Source organism: Hemitrygon akajei, chromosome 1 (genome assembly GCF_048418815.1).
Source record: "Hemitrygon akajei chromosome 1, sHemAka1.3, whole genome shotgun sequence".
NCBI lineage: Eukaryota > Metazoa > Chordata > Chondrichthyes > Myliobatiformes > Dasyatidae > Hemitrygon > Hemitrygon akajei.
Window position 1 is genome coordinate 38,793,379 of NC_133124.1, and position 23,876 is coordinate 38,817,254.

At 37.2% G+C, this 23,876-nt stretch overlaps 1 long non-coding RNA gene across 2 annotated transcripts; it reads left to right on the forward strand.

Annotated features, from left to right (window-relative positions):
- The first annotated feature begins 448 nt into the window (after positions 1–448).
- LOC140725741 (uncharacterized) lies at positions 449–22,954 on the forward strand. 2 transcript variants are annotated; one of them, XR_012098456.1, is made up of 4 exons: positions 449–548; positions 11,837–11,983; positions 12,413–12,583; positions 22,812–22,954. It is a non-coding gene; the product is annotated as an uncharacterized lncRNA (long non-coding RNA). The 2 variants fall into 2 exon arrangements; XR_012098455.1 differs by lacking the exon at positions 449–548 and adding an exon at positions 11,664–11,751.
- Positions 22,955–23,876: the final 922 nt, after the last annotated feature.

Sequence of the window (23,876 nt, forward strand, 5' to 3'; positions counted from 1 at the left end):
CTCCAGGGCAAGAAGTTTGAGAAAGGGTGATGCAGACATTCACAGCATCATAAATTTTAAATTGTCCCATTCAGGCCTGTGGAGGATTTCTGACTCTTGTGGGGTAACGTCATTCCTGACATGGGGTCACTCTGCTTGGCAGGTGAGACTCATGGCTGTGAAGCAATCTCAGATTTTGGGGCCTCCTCTGCAGAGGTTATAGTTGTTGTCTTTGGGACTGCAGGAAGTGGTTCTGACAGCTCTAGACACCTTTCCTCTCTAAGAATCGACTCTGCTCTCCTCAGCTGATCAATGTGGCATCTCAAGATGACATCAGACATAATCTTCACTGTTTAAGAGATTGATCCAGTTCTGTCCTTAATCTTTCTCACTTTTGATCATCTCTGTAGTCCCTTGCAAGGTCTGCTTGTCCAGGATTGTAACATTGAACCTCTTTGTTTAAAAGCATCCAATTTGTTTCAGCTGTTTGTCCTGCATACTTCTTTTGAGATTGTGTTTGAGGAGATCCAAGCATGAGCACAAGGGACGACACAGGAACAGTATAGCTGGTAAGTTGTTGGTTGTAGAGTGTGCTGTGTTGTGAAATGCAAGGAGGAAATTTGCGAGTTTCTGAATCAGTCTAGTGTGTTCTTCAAACTCTGGACAAACCTTTCCGCCAAGCCATTTGTAGCTGGGTGGTACGGTGCAGATATGATATGTCTTATTTAATTCATTTTCCAAGGGTAGACAGGACAATCCATTGGCGTTTCCATGATTAGCAGTCCTCTTGAAATCAATCTTTGTACTTATGCCCTCTGAGAAACAGAACCCATCTCTTCATGTGTGCTGCCGCTGTTAGAGGAACACACTTCTATGGATTGATAATGAACACATTGAAAATATAGATTGCAATTGAAAGTGGTTGATGATCAGTAATTAGGGTAAAGTCTCTCCCATACAGTTACTGGTTGAAATGTTTTACACTGCAAATGAGACTGAAGATCTTTCTGTCAATCTGTACATGATTTTTCTCTGCGGTGGTAAGGGAATAGCTTCCTTTACTCACAACATGAGACATGACTGTATCTACATCATAAGGTGAGGCATCACAGGCTAGCTCCACTGAATAATGTGGATCATAATGTGTGAGTACAGTGTCTGATGTCACCATTTCCTCTGCCTTTTGGAAAGTCACCTCACACTGCTTTGTCCTTTGCCATTTCTTCCTGATCTGTAGTAATTATATCAAGGAGTAGAGCACAGTAGGCAGGCTTGAAAGGAGCCCATTATATTAATTGACAAATCCTAAAAAGGAATGCAATTGTGACATATCCTTTTGCTTTGGGACATCTACTGCTGATTGAATTTTCTCAGCACACTTGTGTAAGATCTTGTGTCTCAATGGTGTAACCACAGTAATTGATGATTGGATTGAATAAGTCACACTTGTCACAACGTGCTCTGAACCCATAATCTTCTGACCTTTTTAACACTGTCTTATCATCCTCTCCAGTAACAATCATGTCATCCTGGTAACGCTGAGTGCCTTACAAAGGTCCTTATTGTGTTCATAGGCTTATCTTTGGAGTAGCACCTGCATCTGCACTCCGGCAAAAATCCAATTATAAACAGAAAGCATTTCAATAGGTACATTTAATGTTAGAGAAATGTATATAATATACATCCTGGAATTCTTTTTCTTTGCAAACATCCACAAAAACAGAGAGCCCCAAAGAATGAATGACAGTTAAATGTTAGAACCCCAAAGCCCTACCCCTCCAGCTCCCCCCTCCCATACACAAGCAGCAGCAAAGCAATGACAACCCCCCCCACCAGCAAAAAGGCATCAGCACCTCCCACCAAGTACTCAACTGTGCAGCAAATCATCAATAAAGACACAGGCTGTACCCCAAAGACTACTCATTCACCGGTAATTCGACATACCACAGGCTCTCTCTCCCTAATAAGGGAAAAAGGCGTGTCTCCATTTCACAGCGAGAGGGGAGACATAACAAAACAACTCGCCGATTTATGGTGTTAAAAGTCTGTTGCATCGCTTCTTCTGAGCTCTGTGCCCAAAGAACTCGGCTCTCTGTGCTCACAGATGCAGCCAGCCCACGCTTCTGATCTTCCGTTTCCCACAATGTGCCAGGCGGCAGCACTGAACTCGAGTCCGCCCGCCTCCAGAGCCACGAGAAACCGACACCCTGAAGGCACACTAGTCTTCCAGGCCGCATCATTGGCATATCAAAAAATGGCTGGTTGTGAGATACCAAGAATGTGTCCCAGTTCCGCAAAGAACCAAAGTCAGCGTGTAACTCCAGGTCAGGGAGAACCCTGATAAAGAAAAAAAAGAGATATTAGAGATAGAAATAGAGCTGTTTCCGAAGATAGAAACATCATCCATCATCTTTCTAAGCCCCTCCCATTTGTGCGTGTTTATGGTGAGAAACACGTTGGACTTTTCTTCTGTCTCCATCTGCAGGTAGGCCTTAGCTAAGTCCACTTTGCTGAAGTATTTTCCTCCAGAAAGGTTTGCAAAGATAGCCTCTATCCTAGGCTAGGATATTGATTTATTTTCAGTACTGGGTTGATGGTGCCCTTAAAATCGCCACAGATCCTGACAGGCCTGTCCTTCTTGACTACTGGGATCACTGGCATTGCCCATGGGCTCCACTCAACCTTGGAAGGAACTCCTTCAGCCTCCGTGCAATCTAACTCTTTTGGTTACTTTGTCAGGGGCTTTCATGAAACTTGGGTGTGGAACTTTCTTTTAACATTTTACCCTTGGTAAGTTTGAGTTTTCCAATGCAATCCTTGAACACTGCTGTGGCATGATCCTGTATCTTTATTAATTCGCGTTCAGTTACAGGAGGTGTGGCATGGATCTGGGATTGATCTCCAATCAAACTGTAGTTGTTCCAGCCAATCACAGGCCCACAATGCTCGCTCTTCTGTTTTTACCACATAGAAGCCCAATGTGACTTGTTGGCTGTTGCATTTCACTGTTTACAAATATCATTCCCACAGGAGTTATTTTTTCTCCAGTATGTTCTCAGGTGGATATCTGCAGGCTTCAGTTCAGTATCTTTGAAATGCTGTTCAAACTCATTTTGTGGAATGACAGAACCAGCTGAGCCAGTGTCCAATTCCACTTTAATTAATTTGCTACTCAATTCTAGTATAAGCCATATTGCTGGTCTCTTGTTCATTTTCATATTGTAAATCTCAAGGCTAATCGGTATTGTGTCACTTACGTCAGATTTTTCAACAACAGCATGCAGATTAGATCCTTTTTGAAACTGCAACTTGACTTTTATTCATTTTCTCTTCCCTGTGCGATCCATTTATTCTGTCTGCCCCACATGCTGTTTGTTTGTGTCAGACTTTGTTGCTTTTCCTGCAAGTTTCGCCATTAAACCTGCATGGTTCTGGCCTACGTGATCTCCTGCTACAATGGCAATACAATTTGTTTGGTCAGGCAGCTTTCTGCTTCGATGTTGCAATTTTGTTCACATCCATTTTCATTCCTGACTGCAACTCAAGTACATCTCTTGCTGCTGTTTCCAGTGCACAGCAATTACAACTGCTCTTTAAAATGTGAGTTGCGCTTCAGTTAGGAGCTATTTTTGAATGCTTCCTTGTAAGATTCCACATACTAAACAACATCTCCATGCATTATTAAGCCCATCACAGAACTAACAATGCTTGGGCAATTTCTTCAATTCAGCCATGTAAGTTGAAATAAATTCCCCTTCCTTTTGAATCTATTTATGAAACCTGAAGTGTTCTGCAATCAGCAATGGTTTCAGTTCTAAATGTTCCTGCGTTATGTTCATGATATCAACAAAGCTCATTTTGGCTGGTTTGGTTGGAGCAGTTAAAGTTATAAGCAAACTGTATGCTTTTCCACCCATTGCACTCAGCAACACTGGCACTTATTTTGCATCAGTTATTTCACGCTTCAAAAAACTGCTAAATTTATTCTGTACACATCATTCAGTTATCTGTTGTGCAATCGAGCACACCTGTCTCTCCGAAGCAGCCTGCCACTTCTGCGTATGTATGTATGTATGTATTTATTTATTTATTTATGTTTTTATTTATTATCGCCTGGTACTCATTATTTATGAACCCTTAGCTGCATTTGTTGCTTGTTTTTAAAAGCATGAATGTCTCTCTCCCATTCTGAAGAAAAACATGCTGAGCTTCAACAGGTAATTGTCGTCTCGAGTTCATTTTAAGCTACCTCATTGTCACTGTTGTACTGGTATTTAGTTTTGTACCAGTAGTTAGTACTAGTCTACTTAGTTTTTATTTTCCAAACCAAACAAAGGATGCTTAATCAATCACAATACTTACCATAGTAAACACAAGGTACACTGCAGATGCTGTGGTCAAATCAACACGTACAAACAAGCTGGATGAACTCAGCAGGTCGGGCAGCACCCGTTGAAACGAGCAGTCATTGTTTCGGGCCGAGACCCTTCGTCAGGACTGAAGAAGGAGGGGTCAGGGGCCCTGTAAAGAAGGTGGGGGGAGGGGGAAGGTGCAGGTGAAAAACCAATCAGAGGAAAGATGAAGGGGTGGGGGAGGGGAAGCAGGGAGGGGATAGGCCGGAGAGGTGTAAGGGGAATGTAAGGGGTGTAAGGAATGTAAGGGGAAAGCACTATGGGTAGTAGAAGAAGGCAGAATCATGAGAGAGGTGATAAGCAGCTAGAAGAGGAGGCAGAGTGAAAGTATGATAGGGGAAGGGAGAGGGAGGGAATTACCGGAAGTTGGAGAATTCGATGTTCATACCAAGGGGCTGGAGACTACCCAGACGGTATATGAGGTGTTGATCCTCCAACCTGAGTTTGGCCTCGGTGGGAGGGGGGAGGGGTGAAATGTGATTTCTCCTTCTTCAGCCCTTTATCTCTTTCATCAATCAACTTCCCAGCACTTTACTTCACTTCTGCCCCCTCCTGGCTTCACCTATCACCTCATTATTTTTCTCCAGTCCTGATGAAGGGTCTCGGCACAAAATGTCAACTGTTCATTCCTTTCCATAGATGCTGCCTACCCTGCTGAGTTCCTGTCCTGCAGTTTGTATGTGTTGCTTGGAGTTTCAGTATCTGCAGAATTTCTCTTGTTTGTGATTGCTTGGACGTTTGGCCATGCAGTCCTGTATGGGCAGAGTGTACAGCAATGGGCTGAGTACACAGCGCTGAGGATGATGGGGAGGGAGGAGCAGTTGTGCATCCTGACTGTCTTAAGTCTGTTCATTGGAAAGTCCAACACCCTGTTGCACAGCGGTGTATTTAGACCAAGGAGTAGGAGTTTCTTCACCAAAGTCTGTGGGACAATATTGTTGAATACTGAAATGTACTCCAGATCAGCAGTCTGACATGTGTCCTTGTTTTCTAGGCCAGGTATGTGGCAGATGACATGGTTTCTATCGTAGAGTGGTTTTGTTGATAAGCATATTGGTGTGTCCAATGCGGCAGGAATGGAGTTTTGATATGTGCCATTATTGGCCATTCAAATCATTTCATGATGATAGGCGTCAGTGCCACTGGATAGTAGTCATTTCGTTCTGAATGTGTGGAGTTCTTTGGTACAGGGATGATGGTGGCTGATTTGAAACTTGTGATGACAGCAGCCTGGATGAGTGAATTGTTGAAGATGTCCATGAAAGATTCAGTGAGCACTGGATCTGAGATGCTGTCTGGCCCGGCTGCCTTATGGGGGTTGAATCTCTGCAGAGTCCTCTTCACATCTGCTGCTGTTACAGAAAGACAATGGCTGCTCATCTGGGAGGGAGGTACCTTTCGTGGCCAGCGTTGTGTTGCATGCCTCGAATTGTGCATAGAGGTTGTTTAGAGCATGAGGAATGGAGGCATCACGGGTACAGTCAACATTGTTCTCTTTGCAGCCCTTGCTCTCTTTCAAGAGCAACGGAGATGAATTTTAGTCCAGCTAGAATAAAGAGTTATTGGGATAGAGCAGGGTAATGAATGGTGGTTTATGATCTAAGCTGTTGTGATTTTAATGACTAGCAATGGAGATCAAAAGGACTGGATGGTCAATATTTATTTTTTTCTGATATAAAGTGGAAATCTAAGGTTTGATGTGTTGGAGACATTAGCATCATTGTTTACTCCATTTACATTGATTTCTTAGAATTTAATTCATATTCTACATTGATTATATAAGTATGTATGTCAGAAAAAAATCCTGCACCACTGGCATTGATTCAATTATTAGTTATTCTTGTATTCATCTTTAAGATGTAAAAATGTTATTTTATACAACAACTGCATACGTAATTTGACAGGCAATTGTTACTGAACTATATTGATGTGTCATGTTGCTCATAGAATAACAAAACTAAACTTAATTCATTGCAAATAAATGGAATATAATGAACACAGTGTATGATTATGAGCGGTTTATGATAATTTAGGCCAACACTTTGGTTGGGTTTGGTGTAGTTTGAATAATTTCTTGAGTCTGCCTAACTTTTACTTGTTAAATATATTTATTGCATTTTCTGATGTTCAATTAACAATAATTTTTTTAAAAGTCTACCGAACCTATTAACAAATATGCTTAGCTGTCAATTCTTGTTAAGTGAATATTTTTTGGCCCAGCTTTATATTTATATTCCAATTACATGCAAGTATGTTACATCCTGCATGGCTGGTGGAATTTGTGTTATCATTAGTCTTTTCACCCAATTAAAACAGAGACTCATTTGCTACTGCTCTCTCTCTTTCTCTTATTTTACTCATGTAATTATTTTTTTCAGCAATTTTTGAATTAGTCTCTTATTTTTACAACCATCTAGAAATTTCTAGAATGGTAATATAACAATTGTACTCACTCATCAAAGTCCCTCACTCACTATTTTATTTAGCGATACAGTATAGAACAGGCCTTTCCGGCCCACGGAGCTACATTGGCCAACAACCCACCTATTTAACCCTAGATTAATCACAGGACAATTTACAATGACCAATTAACCAGTTCACCTTTGGACCGTAGGAGAAAACCAGAGTACCCAGAGGAAACCCATTGCACTCAGGGGAAGGACATACAAACTTCTTACAACAGTGCTGGAACTGAACTGTGAACTCTGACCTCCTGAGTTGTCATAGCATTGAGCTAACTGCTATGCTGCCACCTTCGCTACAAATAAATAACAGTGAAGGATATGAAATATCTAGTAATTTTTTTCAAAGAATTTAAATCATTGAGCAAATGACTGAAACATAATTACTAAAAGTGTTAACAACATTTTCTGAAGGTAATTATATTTACTTTTCAATTATTTCTGAGTCAAAATGCATTGTAATATTAGCTAAGTATCTTGCCTTTGAACCCCTCTGAAAAGAATATGAGCACATGACAAACAAGAGAAAATCTGCAGATGCTGGAAATCCAAGCAACACACACAAAATGCTGGAGGAACTCAGCAGGCCAGGCAGCATCTATGGAAAAGAGCAGTCAACATTTTGGTCTGAGACTCTTCATCAGGACCGGAGAAGTGTCGACTGTGTGTGTTGCTTGGATTTCCAGCATCTGTAGATTTTTTTTGTTGATCATTTCAACAAGATCACTTCCCTTCTGCATTCTCTCTTGTCATACTTGTATGAAAAATACAAGCTTGTTGGAAAAATAGAGGGTTACACAGTAGGGTAATTCTAGGCAGTTTCTAGAGTTGGTTACATGGTTGGCACAACATTGTGGGCCGAAGGGCTTGTAATGTGCTGTAGGTTTCCATGATTCTATGATTCTGTGAAACTTCTCCTCATGAGATGATTGTTCAGTGGAACTGACTGATTTAATTTCATTCAGAGCCCTTCCAAAATCGTAACTAGTTCATGGGCAATAATAAAGATGCAGTGTATTTTCCGTGTATAACTGGACAAAATTATGATAAACTCCATGCACACAGGATCCATTTTATTCTCCCTACACCTTCTTATAAAGGATTTCTTTTAATTTGAATGTTGTATAAAATTTCAGGTACTGTAACAGTTATTAAATTCCAATAAAAGGTAAAAGATTTAAATAATAAGAATTCAAATATATGCTCTAATAATACTGAGGTGTAGACCTTTTAGAATATCACTATATAATATACAGAGTAATATAACATGACTAAGTTGAGGCAGTAATAGAGTGTGGGACATTTTATCCATCAGCCATTTGAGAACATGCTCCCTATTTTTCTTTTATTCACATACAAGTTCTTTGAATAATAAACTCTCATCCTGCTATAGTTATATTGCATGTTTGCAAATCTATCCATTGAATTATTTTTTCTTTGAATCATTTACAGGAAATAAAATATAGGTTATATTCAAATTGATTTTATGAAAACACAGTTCAAGCATATATTATTTGGAATATATGTATTATTCCATTACTTTTTAAAATGCAAATTATGATATAGATAAATCCTATCAAAGGCCATCCTGCTGTATTCAAATGAACATCAAATGAGTTCAGAGCTCCTGACTTTGACAAATTGCAGATGGCTTTTGTTCATTAACAGGGTTGCTAATGTTTATTTAAATGCAATTTACTGTTGCATTATTGATTAGCTGATGAGAAATTATCTGATAAGAAACATGCGTGGCAAGAAAGTCAGATGTTTTGTTCAGAGAGGAGCACCACTCATTGGAGGCTGTGAGGCATGGGTATTGGTTGTGGTTGTAATCGATAACACCAGCATTCAAAACAAAATTTAGTTTCAAGGCAAAATTAAGAAAAATGTCTCAGGATTAATTTCATTATTATATTGCATAATTTGCCTGTGATAGTCAATGTCAGTTTAAATAGTTCTAGGACTGAAAGCTGGTATAAATAGTTGGATTCATTTCTACTTAATTAAGAATTTATAAAGTAAGGGTTAATGAAGCAATACCAAACAACTAATTTAGGGCAACTTTGCACTGAAACACAAAGTATTTCCCTGAGTAAATTCTTTTTTAATTTCATTTGTTTTTGTCTAAAGGATTTTGGAAGTCATATAATGAGGCAGTGTTGTATAGGCATCATTAGCAGTCTGAGCTAAGGACCCATGGACAGCAAGTTATGGTCAAAATCACAAATGAGCTATGGAACATGTGTTCTGTTTATGCCATATTTCAATTAAATAATTCAAATGAAAAATAATAAGAGTTAGATGTACATTTTAATTTTAAATTGAAGCTAAATTGATGCATAGATTGTGTACTGACTCAAGTGACACCATTATGGAAAATGTATTCTTCATGGTGCCATTTATTCTCAATTATGACACTGCCTTACTGACATGGGAAAAGTATTTTATGGGCATAATGCCAGGACAAGTGGTATAATGTTTGATTTTACACAGGGCATATTGCAATTCTAATTGCTTACCATGTTTGGAAGTACTGCAATTGGTCCTGGGAATACAATATATTTATTGAAAGCTCAGTTTGTATGTTTAAATGTAAAATTGGCAAATATCTACCATCTATCTCTATTTAGAGCATATCCAAACATATATGATGAAATAGCACAGTAATAAGTGCTAATAACACTACACAAAGTGCAGATAACTTAAAGTGAACCACTCTTTATACTGATGCCTTACAGCAGCCATAAGAAATCATTTTATTATGACAAAAATATTATTCAGACCTGTGCACATTTTATTAAAGGTAATGAGAAATCAGAGGGCCAGCTCATGGACTTTCTTCTTCCTGTAGTCAAAAAAATCAGCCATTTAGTTTTGCTGATGTTGAGTGAGAGGTCGTTGTTGTGGACCTATTCAAGCAGATTTTCAATCTCCCTCCTAAATACAGATACGCCAGTGCCTTTGATTCAGTACTTTGATAATAAACTTATTCTGACCTTTGAACTTGGAATGGCTGTTTAAGTTTCACACCTCAGAATATTTCTGAGGGGGCACCCTTTTCTGGAAATACTTTGAAAATATGTAGATCATTCACTTTTATAAAAGGGCTGTTAAGCTTGAAGGAAAAAGCAGTACAAAGTTAGACATGAATATACTATTGGATATCTTTTAAACGATCGGTCAATGGTAAAGGCAGCATCACTAAACTAGATGCTACTTTATGGAGAGGAAAAGTAAACTGAATAATAATAAAAATTATGTTTATTTACATACTTGAGTGCATCGTTATGCACTGTAATATGTCTGTAATTGTGGATTGATTGAGATGGTATGGATGATTTCTTCTTGTTTTTCTTTGTATGAAACACAGCAGCTTTAAAGATACAGCTAGTATCAGAAACCAAAGGCCTGTTTTTTTCCATGATGACTAGGCTAACAGATTTTACACCCAGTAATAGTGAGTAATGTGTGGCATAATCAATCACGTTGGACTCCTCACATGGCCCACCACCATTAACAATTCACCGTGCCCTCACAACTTTGAAAACAGACTTTTTGTGCCTAGAAAATATAAGAAATGGAAGCAAAAGGAGCCCATTTGGGCCTTTTGAGTCTGCTGAACCAATCAATAATATCTTAGCTTATCGTTTTCTTCAGCTCCACCTTTCCAGACATGTCCCTTCATCCCATTAATTCCCTCAGTATCCATGGTGCATGGTAGTAGAGAATTTAAGCATTGAAAATCATTTGGACAAGGGCATTTCTTTGCAATTCAGAGGTAAATGGCCAACACCCTTTAAAAGTACAAGACTACAATTTATGATTCTACTCTTCAGTGAACCGTGAACAGTAGACTGCCCCCCTTTCCTCTGGTCTTGCTCTTGGATCATGAAGGTGTGGAATTTGTTGACAACTTAACTAGTGAAAGCGTACTAAAGTGAAAACATACAAAAGAGCTATAGCAAACTCACATGACCAGTAACTGAAAATGGTTACAGTCCCCGGCTCACAAAAATTCAGAGTGTCATTCACATCTTAGCAGATCTACTATGTCAGTTGAGGCTGCATAAGAATACTTGAACTGCTCATTCAAAAAAGAGGCATCATCTCCTATGAGGGCCAATCCATTAATTGGTCTGCTTTTATTAAAAATAATCTACCACCCCATACATGTAATTTTTGCCATGTTTAAGTCAATTTTTTATTGAAAAGATTTATTCGGTGCTGTTTATATGTAACCCCAAAATCAAATAATTCATATGATCTTAAATCGACTCTCATGTTCTTGTATTCTGTTGGATGTCTTTGTCCTCATTCTGTTTGACAATGGTCTTTCCTTGCTATTTAAGAGCAATGGGAATGTTCCTGCATCATTCAGCAGAAATTTATACATTATTCAGCAAGAAGTACAGATTTTTTGGACACTTCGAAAAATGAATCTGATGACAGTAAGTGTTACCCATCAAAGATAGCTTTAAGGACAAACGCACATCTTTGTGAAAATTAAGCCGATCATTCTGTTCAGAGCTTGTTATGTTCGTGCAGTTCAAGGCCTAGTCCTTCTTCAGCACTGTGTGTCATTTATTTGTCTTAGATCAGGTTGAAGGCAAGAAATGTATAATACTAAACTGAGACCAAAAGTTAATAGCAAAAATTAAAAATAAACTGAAGACAGAAGGTAGGAAAATAAAAACAGAAAATAAACAGTGTACAATCAAAGCATTTTCAATATTTCAGTGTAAAGAAAGGGGAGGAACACTGTGATATAAAGGTGGGGCTATGATAGAAAGTCTCGTTAAATCAATTTTCCTGTCTACGTGTCTCTGGCGTAGCCAAGGTCAATGCACATTGTGACCTTTTATCTATTATAAAGCACCGTATGCCTATCACACGTTTCTGTAAGTTAATTTTATTTTATGATATTTACTAAAAGAGAACCTCAAAGAATGGACTGTATTAATTTCTTTTTCTCTTCTCTTTCAGATCCCTTTTTGATCACCGAGGACGTCAGAACAGCAGAACTCACAGGCCAGTATTCATCATCAGCAGACAGAGGTGCACCTTTTCAGGATTAGACCATCCTGTTCGTTTTCTTCCCCAAGCTTCACCGGTTGAGTCACACAGATGCAGGTTAGTTAGGTTACATTGCTCAGGAACCAGCGTCAGCTTGACAACCACACAAGATATTGCTCTGCCCTCTTTCTAATGCTGCCAAATACACACAAACCATTTAAAATGTCACTGATGAAATACTAATAATCTGAAAGCATGCTTCTGCTTTGTTTAAACTTTCTAAACATAGCCAGAAATACTTTTGTCCTGCACACACTTTTTTTTAAATCTACCAATCTGTGAATTTGTCTAAATTCGCTAAGATGTTTTGGAAAGTTTGACAACATTATATACTTGGTAGAAGAAAGGCAGCAGTTTCTAAGAAGAACAGCAAAATAATTGTCCGATTTCCTTTCTGAAAAATAATGTGGTTACAGTTGTGGTGATGTTAGATCCTCTGTATAGCTTGCTTTTGTGATGAATCTGTTTAATTGCACTGTGTTTAAGGGAGAAGAAGAGAAATGAAGAACCACCGATCTCCTCCCGTGCCACTGCTTTGGGTAGCTACTGTGAGTGCTAATGTGCACCGATTTGTCAACAAAAGTCTAACAATGAATTGCAGTTTATCGACAGGTGCACATGAAGCTAAGAAAGACTGGTCAAAAAGGCTCAATAAAAGTGAGTGATAGCCATGCTGAGATCTTAGTTCTTCCTATTTTCCTGTAATAGACTTAGATATTCTGCAAAATTTAATTTAGAATAAACCTGCTAGGGCCTGGTATTGGAGAAGTGTTCCCATCCGACTGACTGCAAGTTAAAGGCAAGACAGAACTTGCTAACGTTAATCTGCTTTTCCACATTAAACCTGGCCCATTCACCTCACTCTGTTACTAATGTTGAATTTCCTTCCCCACCATGACAAAAGAGATCAAGTGCAAATATATAACATTTATATTTGTACACCCAGGGCTTCCCCAGATCTGAGATTATACATATAATCTTCAAGGACGACAGTGGCATTAATGAGTGCACTTGTGTGATGCTGCCTATTCACTGTTCTCCTTGGGGCCCCAAATAATTATTCCACGGTAATATAATTACATTAACAAATGCAATAGAACCTTGTGAAGAGAGTAAGATATATTTAATGGAACAGTGTGCTGATTACATTTAATTTCAGCAATTGTACAATGTATTTAAGCAAAACAACCAAAAGGACTATTGCAATCTATCTCTGTTTAAGATTTTTTTTGTAGTTTTGCTCTGTAGTCAAAATAACATGGTTACAGTGGAATTCTGGTTTTCAAGGTGCACAATACAAACTAGAAGTGTTTCTTTGTAATTTTTCAGATTAAATGTAAAGGTGATTGATCTTTTAAAATATTTGAAAATTCAACATTTTACAATTAGAATGTTGATTTCTTCCATAATGTATAGGATGCACAACTGAAATTTCAGGTGGCGGTAGGAAGTCAACCATGTTAGATGCCGGGTGATGTCTCTTTAATTGACAATCACCAACACCCACAACCGCAGTTCTCATCCTTTTTATTTAGAAACTGTCGGTTTATACAAGTCTTAAGTTCACTTAAAAGATAAAAAAAAAGGTTGAATTTCGCCTCGAAGACGGGTGCTCGAACAAATAGATCCTTACACTGCAAATTTTAGAATCAAAAGCAATAGTTAACCGTAAGACAAAAATGCAACCATGCTTTAAAATCGAAAACAAGATTATTTTTATTGTATACGCGTTTTTTTCAAATGTTCGCCATTACGTATTACCATTCAGTCAATGGGCAGTTTGAGTTTTACCAGATACAAAAGAGATACAGCAGGCTACAAAAGGAAAGAAATTGGAACCAAAAGGCACCAAACATGAAATACTTCGTCTGCAGATTTGCCTCTGATCTTGCTGCCTCTTTCCCTCTAACCACAATCATTTTCAAGAGGTTAATGGAAAATAAATCCTAGTTGTGATTCTGCACGGGGAAACACTTTCAGGTATGGAATGAGCTAAGCCTTCTTCAAGAGCCACCTAAAAGTTGTTACTTAAAGTAGAACGAAGTCCAATACATTTGTGCTGCGAAAGTGACGCGCGAGTAAAAAAAAGGGAAATGGTGCTGGAGGGGGTGGAAAAAAAAGCCCTCTCGCGTTTGCATTGAAATGTTCGTTTCAGCGGGTCACTAGGAGACTTGACGCTCCTTCCGACCCCGTGGGGGGAGGTGGACAACAGCTGTTTCTTAGTTCCGTTATTATCCCTGGCTGCTTTGGTTGAAGCTGATTTGATGAAAGTCAAATATTACATTGCTGATGATTATGTGATGACAGGAATTTACCTACTAAATTAATCCTGTGGGCTGTTGATTTTTGATTAATTTCTCTCCGGCCACGCGTTCAGGCTGCACGGCATTAATCTGCTGGGGCTGTGCCAAATATCTGGGGGATGGGCTCCCATTACGAAGGGAGAAAGGGAAGGAAAAGTACAGCTTTTATGCCACATTGAAGGAATTCCGAGATATTGCTGAGCATTTGCGATCTTTGTATTTGCACAGCCTCTCTTTTAATATATCGTCGCTGTCTGCTCTGGATTTAGTCTTATTGTGAGCATTCATCTTCCAATTTCACTAAATTAGTGCTAGTTGATATTGTTGCATATTAAACAGAGCTCTGAGCGCCCTTGGAGGATGCTGCGACCGAGGGCTCTGATTTTCAACCATTAATTTTATGGGACAGAAGAGAGGTGCTATTTCCCCCGTGACCTCTCACAGGGAATTCTATCAATTCTGGGCGGAGTTGTAATGCTAATCTGCTCTTTGAACGCTGGAAGTACCACCACCCTTACCTCCCCTTCATCGTCATCTCCACAAATGTGTATTTGTAAAACAGTAATAGTTAATATTCCAGGAGTGCTGCTCAGTGAGAATATTACAATACATCCATGTTTATGCCATAAATCATATCCGATCTGATGCGTCCCAACCTTTACATAAGAGTGTTGCAGACTTTGGATGCACCGTTCAGCCACAAATAAGCGGTGACGCAGGCAAAATCAAACATGGATGCTGTTACTGCCGCCGCGTTAAATTTGTGGAAAGATGTTACCCTTAGTCAGAATCCTGGATTTTCAATAAACTGCCGTATGTTGGCTTTGTTATAACGGCACCAGAGGGAAAAAGCGACTGCGAATTATGAAAAATATATAGTTATAGACAGAAATTACACCAATTTAAATGAAGAGATTTCAGATAATCGATCCCTTATTATTTTTCAAAATATTCAAGTAATGTCTTAAGGTTGTGAACCAAATACAGGAACTGAGTTGTGATTCTTTGTTAGTAAGGTTAAGGTGGTCCGTTGAAACTATTGTATCCTTTCCTAAAGAGAATTTCTTTCTAGATTTACCTTTAGCTGTCTTCTTTCATCCGAGCCTTTAACCAATTTGCAAATTTTTATGTTAATGATAAAATCTGGAATAGGTGGAAATAAAAAAAAAAGTAAGGCTTGTATTCTGTGGGTTTTATGGTGTATGTGCAGATACCCTGTACTTCATTTCTATCTAGGGGGCCCAGAGAGAAACAGTTTAAAAACACAGCATTATTTTCCAGAGTTTGGTATTTATTCTCATCCACTGTTAATTTGATTGCTCTGGGCATCCAGATTCAGCTTGGGTGTCTGGTCTTTTTGTAATATTCCTTCCCCAATTCTTGCTACATACATTTACTTTGTTCCTCCGTGCATTGTGCTCATAGTATCAAGCCACAATTGTCATCTGCAAACAGAAAAAGGTACACGGCTCGGATCTCCTTTCACTGCATTAGCCTGTTTTAATATAAAGCTAGTTGCTCATTTGATCTCACTCGATGTTAGGTGAACACAGGTAGGGAATTAAACAGTCAGAAATATCAATACTTTTATCATGCATGGGGCCCGAGCTTATTTGGTAAGACCCTGGGTGCCACAGAGCTCAGTTGGTGACAGATGGTAATACTGTCCTGGAAAATTTGTCACCTCAACATGACATGCTCTATGTAAATGTCCTGATTGTGCAGAGGGAAGCTCCAAATGTCCCAGGATAATTGCCATGAATGAGTATTGCCTATTCATTATGTGGGTGCTGTGCAAAAGGCATTAATGGATGCTCCCTCTATATTGTCAGAGAAGCTAGGCAAATCTGCAAGATGTGATTTGGGAATAACAAAAGCAGCACGTGCTAAATCGTTCACTTTTTTTTAGAGTAGCTTGCTTTAAATAATCCTTATATTTAACATGTGACTTCTCTTCAGTGGCTGTTGTAGCCACTATTCAACTTCGCTGTTCCATTTTACCGACTGTTATAAGCACAGCAAGTCTTAAAGTGACAGATTCAGATCAATGGACTCAACCTTTTAAATGCCACCAATTTGGCAAACCTATTTTGCAGAAATAGCTGTAAATTTGTTCCTTGGGTGGAATTATGATATTATTTCCATGCTGATATAAGCTAAGTTTTGCTGGACAAATAAGAGATTCAACCAGAAAAACTTGGGCAAGATGATTAATCCCATTCAGTAGCATATTGAAAGTTGGAAATATTAGAGCATTTTCATCTTTATAATGACTTTAAAGTAATTCTCATATGGTACAAGTCTACTATAACTGATGTATTAGATTTCCTGGAACTTACATTTTGACTTGGTATCAGATATATTTAATTATACATAAAACTTTAATGCTCTTCATCCTATGTTTCAAAACTTTAAAGGCCAGCTTTCTAGAGATTGTGGAACTATAGATGTGAACAGGTACTCTCCATTCTTCTGAGCAAAGCCGGAGTATGAAATAGGAAAACCGTTTAAAAATGAGCAACTTGCTGTATAGATACCCAGATTGCTGTAAAAGCATGGAATTTATATTTAACAAAAAATGAAATTTTATTAGTATACCTTTTTGTAAAGCATTTATGATGCTGATTTATGCAATGCCTCTACTCAGGAATGATAGCAAGAGATTGCTTAAAGAAAGATAAAAGCAAAATGTGCAAATCAATTATGAAAACAATTATGTTTGAGCTTTTCCATAATAAAAGCAGATAGAAGAATCTTCCAGATTGTTTACGAACATAATTTTGTGCATTTCAGATCCTTAAATCAAAACCATGTCTACTTCTTAAAATAGAAGTAAAAGATCCCATAGCACTATTTAGAAGATCAGAGGCATTTCATCAAACCCTAAATGCTGTTTATTCTTTAATCAATGTCACAAAGCTGATTTTCTCATCATTATATCATAGTTGTTTATGGAAGCTTGCTGAACGTTAGTGTAGCTGGGCGTAATAAAGAATACTGCACATATGCAGGCCTTTAACATAAATAAAGGCCCATCTTATATGGTGTACCTTTTAAAACAAATCAATACAAATACACAAAATAAAACAAAAATTTGGCTAAAACATTGGAGCTAAATGTGCTCATTAAGGAAACAAAAGAGATCAAATGATAGTAAGCGCACTACATTGGACAAAATAGTTTGATGTTCTCAGCCACTGCTTCTATTGTACATCATGGTCTGTGCAGTACAACGTGCATAATAAATTGTCATCTTCACCAAAGTTTCTTGCACAATAGTTTTACATGAAAGCCATAAATTTACTGAAAACTGGGAGGACGCAGGTAAGAAACAGGGTCAACTAACTCCTGATGAGCTTGGAGTTACTTTCCATATAGGATACTGACATCAAAAAGGACTCAGATAGTAATGGAGTTTCTCACCCCCATTCTCTTTGACAAGTTATACATCTATGAGAAAAATTAAAAACTTGGAATCAATTTGGATTCATTTTTCTATAATTGAACAAAATTGTTGCCATGACTTCCTTCATTTTCCTTAGCTTTGTTCTCTCGCTTTACTATTTTCTCTTGAAGGAGTTCTGAAAGACAGAGAGTAATCATTTCATTGACAAGTTCTCACAGAGTGGAGGCACACATATCAAAAAATTATATCATTGATTAACATTTAAAAAAGGATTAACTATTAGACTAAACAATTCAGTCTCGAGCATTTGAGATTAGGTCATTTATATTCTATTATCAGCTGTAATATTTTCTTCGCTAACTAAAGCTTTGCACATTGGTGAAAGCCAACTCCATTGGCTCACACTTCTTCCTACAGTATATTCCAGAGCAGTGCGTGACACCTTTTTCTTAAACTTATTTTAAGGTTAGAACAAAGGACAGAAATTAGAATGATCTAAAACATAAATGGCCTTTCAAGCTCAGAAAAGAGAGTTTCACTTTTTTCATGATTAAGTGATTTTATCAGCAATGGCACTGCAATTGTCATGCAGTATTAATTAGACAAAAGTATGTTCATTCATAGTAGTGAAATAATAGTGTCCATTTAGCTCTGGTATTAGCTTTCTATGCAAAACACAGTAAAACAATGAAATCTATTTTCTGCCAGCATCTAAATAAAAGTTAATAAATCATGTTTTGAAAACACCTCTGATATTTATATCATCTTTTGTATATTTTAGCAGTGTAATGGACCATGATGGAACTCATAATACATTGATGTAATAAACAAGCTGTGTATTATATACTAAACATAACAGGTTAAGAGAGCAACTATAGAAATGCATTTAGTTTGAAGGTCAAATTGATGTTGTCTTGGGTTTGTATCTCTAGCTTTAAGCTATCAGTCTTAGTTATTAAATAATATATGGTGTGTACTATTATGCATTTTAACATATTGCTGATTAAAATCAGCCAGATTAAAATCCTGAATATGTCCCTTCATTTCTCGATAGAACTCATTTTTGCAGTAAGTATGCACTTGCCAGATCTGACTGATACGTTCTTACCTTTTCCTGAACTTGTTAGTCCCAAAAATTGGCGTTCCCACACTAGAAAATATGTCCGGATCTTGGGGATAATAAAACCTCCAAAGGCTGATTGAAGCAGGCAAAATGCAAATCTCCTCCGCTTCAGGAAAACTCACCTCACCTCAGTTTTAATGTTAATAACCGAGTTTGAGAGCCATAGTGTGACTCCACCCCAATATTTGACAGTCACGAGCTTGATATTTGCGTATTACTTAATTAGAACTAACTTAATTCTTAGAACAAAATATCAAAAGTCTTAGTTAAATAATGATGCTGTTCCTGTAGCTCAACCTCGGGTATGAATGCTCATTAATTTGGTTGTGCTGTGGGACTGGATATCAAATAACAGCAAGTAGTATTGCCTCTGATACACCCATTGATTTAAACAGTTCACACAATATGATGAAATCCTTTGCAGCTTGATATCAAGTGGAAATGTACACTCAATGTCAGTCACATCTCTGCTTTCATTATACAAAACAGTATCTATAATGGTGCTGCCGCTGTCCTTGTGTGTTTGGGGATACAGCTACCATTGCAAAACAAATAGGTCATTGATTAATAAGGCAACACCCAACAAATGCAAGTATTTTAACTTTGTGTTGTGTACCTCAATACTTTGTTGTTCCTAATTAGAAGCTGAATTCAGAGAAAGAATGGAATTGTTTTACTCACAGAATGATCCAATAGTTTCCTTTGTCTGATAGCATTCTCAAAGCACTTAAAATTTACAGATGTTTAATTAAGTGCAGTCTTACAAATGATTCAGTGTTTTTTTATGCATTATTAGGCTGCACTTCTCTTGTTTGAAATCTAAATTTTTGCAGACAACCAGGGTTTTATAATAAGGCAAAGTCATGCTGGAAATCAAGTGTCGTTACAATAAAGCAATCTGTAGAGAAAATCGAGATCATCAAGCAGAAAATACATGGAAAGCTTATTGTTGCAAAATAGAGAACTTAATAGCTTAATAAAAAAAGATTTGGTTATCTTTAACACACTATTAGCAATGTGCTTTCAACAACTAGGCCAGGTTTTTGTTTAGCAGAACCCCTGCATTCCCTGTGAATGGTCTGATCCATTGACTTAATGGAATGCAGTAGAGAGAGTGCAATGCGGCAAGACCGCTCAATCTCATTTTCTTGTGCCAGTACTTACAGTACCATAGCAGTTTACCACATTATTTCAGATATAGTATTCACCTCCCTTTTCATGCTACATTGACACCCTCCTACTCTCCACGTTGTTTTGTGAAACAACAAACAGTGCGCTTGTGCACAGTGCCCCATTCTACCACAGCAGTCAGAACTGCAGCAGTTTCACCTGATTGGTAAAAGCTTTGTTCTTGCTGCAGGGTTGAAAAAGCTGACAAGGCACTTAATCTCTCCTCTTAATAATTGGAAATGACATAGCTCAGTATGTGCATTCAGCTTTATGGTACTGCAGTAAATCAGATGTTAATGCAACTTACCACATCCCCCAGCCCCCCTACTCTATCATCTATCCCAGTGCTGAAGGTTATTTCCATGCAAACTCTTAGGCCGATTAAGGATTCTAATCTTTGTTTTGGTCCAAAAGCCCTTGGTTTGTTGACAAATGCAGGAGACACACAGAAGGCAGTTTGGTAATCCTCTCTGCATTTGCTCTAATCTCTGCTGCACGAATACACTTGTGCATCTTTAATATTCTCCTTCCTCCAAACCTTTAGCTATTTCTGTCACAACAGGAGGACAGCAGAAAACTAGATTATGACTTTCACTTGACATTGGACCCACTCGCTTCCTATTTCCTTTTATACTTCTTGTCAAGACACGTGTATTAGATATATATTGCATGGAGATGCAAATTCTGCTTTAACTTTTATTTATTAAAATGCCCTAAAATTTGAGGAAGGTAGCATCATAGGTGCTTAAGATTGAAAATATACTCAGCCATGAAAACTTGCAATTTCAAGATCATTTTAAAAAAAGTTCACATCAATGGAGATTTTGAAAACAATTTTTTGTCTTAGTTGCTGTGACTTATAATTTACAGCTGTAATTTTCTGGAAACTTTGGGTCTATTTTGAATGTTTTAATTTCCTATAAACACCTTTTCAATACTTTTAGAGGCAATTTAATAGGATTTCGGAAGAATCTGTTTAGAGTTTGATTTTTGACACTCATCATCCTTCATATCAACAAAGGGATCTGTTACCTCATCACATAGTTGCATAATTAACTATTTTACAGACATGATTAATTCACATTTCTCAGCCCCTCCCTTAGATATGTTGATTCTTGATGGACCATCTTAAAATTGGCTACTTTCAAATATAAATATTTCATTGAGAATTACCACCTTAGTAAGTACATTAAATGTGTATATAAACATTGGTTGCTTTGCCATGCATGATATAACATGCAGAAAAAAGAAGACTCATTCTATATATAAAAAAGTCATAAAATTATCCTCAAATGATCTTACATCTAAGTAGAAAGAAATCTGAATTCTACTCTTTATTGGGCTTGAAGCTACAAACTGGTAGCATTTATACAAGGACACATTAGCCCTATAAAATAAAATACTTAACATATATGTGTTGATTTGAGAAGAGTCTGGAGCTTCCTCACAGGGAATGCTGGGGAGTGAGAATGGGTTGGATAGCTCCAAAATTCTTTAAAATTTAGAGACATTACTGGCCTTTTTCTTTGCTGACTTTTCTGTACTTCTGTAAGAATATCAAATTATGCTTTGCAGTTGATAATTTATGTGAATAAAAACATTTTATTCATACTTCTTTTACGCCACTGGAAGTCCATTCATCATATATTCAAATGTTGGGCTATACTTCTGTTTTCACTTTTGGGTATTTAAAACCTTGCTCGGTTCAGGCAGAGACCCACACTGGATGTTCAGTACAGTCAGAAGGAAAGGCAGGGAAATCGGAGACTGAATTATCCGAGCTACTATTTGCATATCATGGGAGCCAGCTCCAAAATGGCTCTGTGAGGGTTTTAGGAATGGCTTTCCATTAGTTCAGAATGAGGTGCTGCTTAGGGGAAGTTAAAGAGAAAGCTAAAAAAAAGAGCTTAAATGAAACTGTTTCTTGTGTTGAAATACTGTGTGTATCAATAGCATCTGAAATATAACAGCAGTTCCCTGCAAAATGTTCATTTGTGTGGTAGAAAACTATATACGTGAAACATGTAAATATGAGCCTGACTATAGAGTTATTAGCATGTTTCTACTCTTTTTTTCATTTCTCCATATTTCTGCATCTCCAACAGACCACTTGAAGAAAACAATTAGCCCTCCTTTTTGCAGATTTTATTCCACATTTTATTTCCTCGCTGCAATGCAGTTCTTTGTAGAGAGCCGAAAACATCCACTGACATTCTCATAATGACTGTCAGCCACGCCTGTACTGTTACATTTAACAGACTTGCTGTTGATAATTCTTTGCATTGTCTAGTGCATTCAAAATGGCTGACAAAGGCTTCAGTGAAATATTCAAAGTAGCATCTGGCCCTTCCCAAACTTATTTGATTTGCTTGTATAAAATAAATTATTAATTGGAGCAGTTTTTCTAAATATGGTTGTTAGACAATATGCAAATTAAACCCAATTTTCTGGTGATTATCTGATAGTTTGTATCAAAATTTAATTTATAATATATTTTTGAAATTTTATTTGCAAAATCTGATGAATATGATAACTTAAGTTTCTAGTCATCATTTAATTTTTTTGATGGTTTCAGTCATTTTGGAAGGAAAAGAATCTCGTCAGAACTGTTCTGCAGTCTGTAACATCACCATATCTCTTAGTTAAAATACAATGGTTATATGCAAAAGACAGCAAAGAAAAACTTTGCAATTCACTGTCTGGTTACCACTAGTCTAATATGTTTTCGCTAGCAAAATTTAACAAAGTTGGACTTTGTCAAGTATGAGAGTAATAAATTGTTATTTTATTGTGACAGCACAGAGTTTCAGAAATAAACTAAATGATAAAACTATGCATTGGGGTCAAAGAATAAGTGTTTGCCCTATATTTTTATTTTTACAGATGGAGGTCCATCGGTTGTAAACACAAGGAAGTGGCTGTAAAGCAAAATAAGGAATGGGAGCACACAATCAAGGAGCAAGAGTTTCCTTGAATATAAAATACTGAAATTTCTGGTATAAAGTTCAATGAGAGGCACAGTTTATTCAAAGGTAATTATTTTTCTAACATCAATAGCAATATGAATAATAAAACTGCATAAAATAATATAAACACAATATTTTACTTTATTATGTGAATAGTAATGTCCCTTGCTTCCAATTCATAAGAACTTTACATAATTCATTATTGTAAAGGTTAGATAAATAACTATTTGGAAAGCATAACATGGCTCTTTCTAAAGGGTTACAGGAACAACAAGAATAGCACTTACACATTTATATTAATAGAAACTATAGTTCAGGGTGTAAGGGCGATTATAACACATTTTTAAAAAATTACTATAAGCCTATATAATCATGTCAATGCCATTGTAGTAAGAAGACAATGTGCATGATCATGTTCAAGTTGGATGCTTTCACTCAGATTTATTAATAACTAAACAATATTCACATCTTTGTAAAAATTATGCACCAAGACGGCTACCATAGTGAAGTTCAGCATTTAAGTCAATTTCTGAGCAGCATAATAAGATAAAAGGCTAACTTTGCATTTCTTGAGGATATAACGATCAAATCCGATGATTAAAAATGAACTGAGATACTGTTAATTTCCTTGTCATGCGAAACTGAAAAATCAGTCTTTGAGGAGTGAATGTTGTGACTGAGGAAATGGGCTCTTATCTTAACCAAATTCTGCATGTCCCAATGGTTAATTTTAAATAGAAACAGTATTAAGAATGATCTTCTTTTATTTTCCAGCCTTTCAGTACTAAAGTAAGTCTTCAACCTGGGGATAAATGTGGTAGTTATTATTTGAGATCTTAAGTCGTGTTCTTTCTGCTTGTATTCTTTTAATTAACCCCATGTTTTCTAACATGTACTTCTTAGCTATTTCTTTTTATGTAACTATGAAAAACATTTGGGTTCCATGTAAAATTACAATGTGGCAAATAAGGAAAGTGTTATA